We start from the raw sequence: 6000 nt of genomic DNA, 5'->3' as shown, positions 1-6000 counted from the left end.
CAAAAAAAAAAAAAAAAACTCCGCCAAATTTGTCGCCAAGTTGGCGACCAAAAGACTGGCGATATATCGCCAAGTGTCCGACAAATTATAACGCCACTTGAGTTTACATCAAAATTAACAATGATTTCCCCCCAAAAAGGTGCAAAAGACCCCCTTAGGAACATCCGAAAGCAACCAAAAGGGGAGGTGCACAACTAGACCCCACTACGAGTCTATGTACCAAATTTCAACTTTCTAGGACATACCATTTTTGAGTTATGCGAGATACATACGCACATACATACAGACGTCACGAGAAAAGTCGTTGTAATTACCTCGGTGATGGTCAAAATGGATATTTCGCGTGTCTATACATTCTTAGGCACTTTTCCGCATGTGGTCGAATCGAAAAAAAAACTCAACATTCATTTGGGGGTGAGCAAAATGGAAATTAAGGGCGATTTTTGAGTGAAAATTTTTTCGCGAATACAATACTTCCTTTTTTGTAAAAGGAAGTAAAAAGAAGCCAGGAATATAATACCAACATTACAGTGCAACAAGAATAACACACAGTAAAAGAGCTATAAAAACATTATTGAAAAGATATTACATGAAGCAATTAGCATTAAGTATAAAATAATAACCCATAGCTATTTTAATTGCCTGTTGAGCTGTAGGAGCTCTTAGTATAAAAAATGGCAGTTAATGCAATAAATGTATCATCAAACAGAAAGCTGCATTTATGTTGATTAAAAATACACCAAATCGAGGTCCCAAAAACAACTGAAATCTTCTTTGGTGACTAAATACGGTTCATAAAACCAATCATCGGCAAACTTAGGCTCATTAATGAATTCCGACACATTTTGAGCAATGTAGTTATTTATAACCTTATAAAACAGCTAATATATGCAACGTAGTATTATTTTTTAAAGAGGAAGCAACTTGTAAGAAAATTAGATTAAATTTCTTACATGTCAGTTCGGTGTACTGGTCAACATACAAAACTTATACTCACTTGGATTTCCTTTCATTTTTGTCTTCTTTCCTTTTTTTGGCACTCTCGCCCGCCAAAAACATTGGTGTATTTTAATTTGTTCAAATGAAGAAAACTTCGCCCCTACTTCAAAAATCATTTCTCCATAATTACAATAATTAGATCATTAAAATACTATCCATATGGGAAAGAATGCTGAGAAAAGCACGAGGCGCAGCAGTTGCTGCCAAAAAACAACGCGAACGTGATCGCCAAATATCGAGGACGTCTGAAACCACGCCAAGTTACTTCAGAGGTTGCTAGAAAAATCGAGGAGTATTTTTTTTCTATTTCTATTCAAGAGTCATAAAGCGCTTATCACACGATGCAACTTTTCACCCGATTCACTCCAATACCGGACTAGTCCAATATACCTCAGATGCTTCGGCCAAGTGAGACGTCATCATTTCTATTGTCCGCCTTTAGTCCAAGATTATAGCTTCCGAGCAATAAAGTTGGGTAGAGTTGGTCTTTCGACCAATAGGAAAGCATCTGAGTGCACGGGCAAATCCAACATGGCTGACTGCTTGAATCCGAAGTAGAAGACTAAGAAATTTATTAAATAATGGACTTTATTAGCGAGAAAAAATGTCTATGGGATGTTAAAAGTCCCTTGTACTGCATGAAGATTTATAGGATATGGTTAATGAGGGAGTATTTTCAAGGAATTGATTAATCAGCGATTGCCGAAAGCATGCATACTCCTTACATACGGTAAAGATATCCTTTTCGATGTTTATTTATATGCTTGATATAGTGCGTGAAAGAAAAATCTTAAATGCTGTGATACCTTTAGTTTTATTGTTGTTCGTGCTGAAATTTCGCCTGTAAATTTGGCTAATTCTTACATTAATTCGTAGTTTTGGTTAAAGGTACATTGGCGACAGTACCGGTACATATCGACGCCAAATGATTGTTTACATTTTACTGAATCCTTGTCAAATTACTGGAAAAAATAACAATAATCTTAATTTGATTATTTGCCGTATTATTTCTCATAGTGCGTATGTGCGAAATGTAAAACTGTTTACATAAAACAGTATCATATAAAAAGTAGGCTGATGCTTGATACATAATTTTTATATTAAATGTTTGTAAAATAGTCTTTGAGGTGTTCTAGAATAGTGAGAAATTCTTAATTTCATAAGATTCAAATACAACTTTTCATTTTGCAGTGCTAATAAATCAGTATTAATCCTGCTTGCAAATAATTATCATTTTGTCTTGCTTTTAGTGTTAAAAAAAATTAAAATTAATCTATGTTATTGCTTTATCATGATTTAAAAGTGAGTTTCTGAATCATTTTGTAAGAGAGCTGTACATAATTTTTGCTTCTCAGTTACAAGGATCCCTTTCAGCCATTCATCTGTGCAAATGAATGAAGAAGGATATGAGAAAGACCTTTTAGTGAAATCTTACCATTAAACGCTAGCTGGTTTGTCGATATTGACAGGTTAAATAAATTAAATTATCTGTCATATTGGTTAACTTGCTGGTTAATCTTTTCATCCTTTGAGTTCCGGTGCCAAAGTAATTGAAGAAAACCACAAGTCACTGAGGCATTTACAATTGTAATAGTTCAGTTCGTGATGGCTATGTTTTAATTCAAGGAAAAAAAAGAACAAGTTTTTCCATTTGAAGAGAATTCATTGCATTTAGCCAAGAAGAAATGAAGATTTGAACCCAAGCATCATTACTTTGAAAAACCTAGAAATGTATTCCCTCTACCAATTTTTATTATGATTTCGTAGTATTTTTTATTCTGTTCTTTTATTATAGTTTATGCTATTTTTTTAACGAATAGTTCTTTACCTGAGTAAAGCATGATTGGAACATTTGCTATAGTTTTTATATTTAAAATAAACATTGTTATTCAATTTGGTGTACTTGCTGTTCATGTCATTACTTTGCGAATATGTTAACAATGTTGCACCAATTATTTGGGAACTATTCGGTTTCCGGCTATTTTTTTTTAACAATCCGGTATCTGATCCAGCCAGCCCACACCGTACAGGATATCTGACAGATTTTTGCAGGATATCCAGTAGTTAATCTGATATTGATATGGGGGTTATCCGGTATATATGTGGGGATTATCCGGTATGAAGTGGGGTTTGATGGAAAATTTTCAATTAAATGGGATGATGTAATAACTTTTCATGTTTCCTTCATCAAGTTTTGCCTTTAGTAGTTAAGATAATAATTTGCATTTTTTAAGACTCTACCTGAATTTTTTGAACACAGTAAGATTTCTTAAAGTTGATTTTTTAATTATGAGTTTATTAATTTCTTTTTTAAAAAATAAACATTTTTAGCACAACTCTTAATGATGTATTTTAGATGTTAATTTGCATTTTTTATGACTATGTAGGGGAAAAAGGGGCACATTTGAACACGGGTCACATGTGTACATGGCATGTTTTACTAAGATAACCTCAAGCAAAAAATATTTACAATTCTCAAAATATGACAGTACCAGTCCTACCTCTTGGTGACATAATCTTTGTTTTAGCGGGTGTTGTATATAATTTTACCAATATGTCCTTTCCTTGTAAAAACATATTTTAAACCAATTATGGAACTAAACTTAGCTGTTGCAAACCATTATATAAACATGCAAGTGAATTTATGACATAACTTTTTAAATTGAATCAACTTCTTTTGAAAGTCAGCTGTAAGGTAGATAAGATGGGGTACTTGTGAATATAACATCTTCCTGCATATGTGAACACTTTCCATACCTCTTCCATAATACCTGTACCTCAGAGCCAGACGGATGTAAGTCCAAAAATTGTGATTTTCAATTTGTTCATTATTATATTGTACGTAGAATCCTATTCATTCCGCATCGAGCCATGTGAATGCAATTCTAAAAAAAAATGATATTAATTTGAATTTTTGGCATCTTGAATTCAAATTATGTTTTTCGCAATCACGAGTGTGTGTGTGTATGAATGCGCGTGTGTGTTTGTGTAGGCGCATGTATGTGGGTGCGTGTATATGTGTATGTATGTGTGTGCGTGTTGTGTATGCAGTGCTGTGTGTGTAGGAGTTGGTGTGTGTGTATGTAGGCATTTGTGTTTGTGTTGAGCGCATGTTCAATCTTTTGCATGCGGCAGACAAAAGTTTTTCCTCTCGCCTCTAAAGTTACAATTATATGACTTACGTTGTTCTGACCTGAGGTACAGATATTAATATTAGAGTAGTATTAGGGTTGAAAACACTACGTACTGGTGTCGGAGTACAACTAGTTTTGGGCTACAGGAGTCAGAGGACCTAAAATGTTTTCAAAAAATTCTGTGTACAAGCATGGAGAAAGAAAATCATTGAATTAGTAATTTAAACTTTTTCATTTTGTAAAATTTTTGACCTGAATAGGGAAAAAATAATCTTTTACTAATAATAAAGATGAAAGTCTGTGTCTGTCTCTGGATCTCTGTACGTCTGTTACGCGCACAGCGCCTAGACCGCTCGACTGATTTTTATGAAATTTGGCGCAGAATTAGTTTGTAGCATAGGGGTGAGCACCTCGAAGAAATTTTTCGAAAATTCCATTTTGTTCTTTTACTATTCCAATGTTAAGAATATTTTATCAAGGAAATTATCATAACCTGGACAAATAAATTTCCAATTTATCATAACATGGAACCGTAACATTTGAGAGCAAATGAACACAGCAAATTGGCGAGAAATTCATCATCCATTATTTGTAAATATACAGGCAAACCAAACCACCTTTTATTTTTCTACTACTGGCAAAGCCGTGCCAGTACCGGTACTCAATAAAGTAAGACAAAAGGGATGAAAATAAGGAATTTCTGCCGAAGCTGCAGAGTGGGAGTACGACTAATTTTGGGGGTGCAGGAGTCGGAGTTGGAGGCCCTAAAATTTTCTCTAGCATTTCTTTGTACATGCATAGAGAAAGAAAATCATAGAACTAAATTATTCAAACAATTTTTCATAATGTACATTTTTAATCTGAATAGGGAAAATATAATAAATTAACTTATGAAGTAAAAAAAAAAGGAAGAAATGAATTTCTGCCACAGCTGGGGAGTCGGATTACGACTATTTGTATGGTACAGGAGTCAGAATTGGTAGCTAGGCATTTCCCTTCAATTCCGCAGCATTAGTAAAACCATTTGCGTTTCATATTCCTTTCATTTTGGTTCAGTCATGTTTATCTCTTGTGTCAATATTCAGGTCTATGAGATATGGCATTTCAATTTTAATGATAGCTTTTTTATCTATTCCTTGATACCAAAAATTGAGAATGTATTCAAAATCTGCACAAATCCCCTCCCCCCTTAATTTTTTTAGGTGATAAAAAATAATGTTTTCTGTCATTCTGAATGTTAAAAAATTTTCAGTTGTTCAAAAAATACTTTTAAAATAGTTAAATTGGCAAATACCTTTTCTATATACATGTTCATCACCAAGAACTTTTTCCAACTGTTTGTTTGAAGCAAATTCACCTTTAAGTTAGGGATTTATCTTTGCCTTAAATTTTCCCTTAGAGGCTAATGTTACATTCCTTTGATGCGTAAAAAATGGAACAAAATATATTTCAAATCAAAAAGTAAAATCTAGAAATGAGGTGTGCTCGCTGAAATTTTTCAAACAGAAAGTTTGTTCAAATCTGACTATTCACTCAAAAGTTATGTGTGTTTGTGGGGGGGGGGGGGGGCAGCAGATTTCTAAATGTATTCTGTGGGAAAAAAAAGCCTTTTTGTTATTATGAAATTGATATAAAATTAATTTACTTCAGCTGTTAGTCTTTAGTTAATTAAACCTACATTAATAGCACTTTTTTAGGAAAATTTTAAATTCAATAAATTTCTTCTGCATTTCTGCGCACAAACGAGATGAAAAAAAAATCATGGAACTAAATTATAAAAGCCATTTTTCATAAGGCATTATTTTGAATCTGCATAGGGAAAAATTAATAACCAAACAAATGAAGACAAAAAAGACAATTTTTATTC

The sequence above is a fragment of the Uloborus diversus genome, chromosome 7 (assembly GCF_026930045.1).
Source record: "Uloborus diversus isolate 005 chromosome 7, Udiv.v.3.1, whole genome shotgun sequence".
NCBI classification, from domain to species: Eukaryota; Metazoa; Arthropoda; class Arachnida; order Araneae; family Uloboridae; genus Uloborus; species Uloborus diversus.
Note: the sequence above shows the minus strand (reverse complement) of the source record.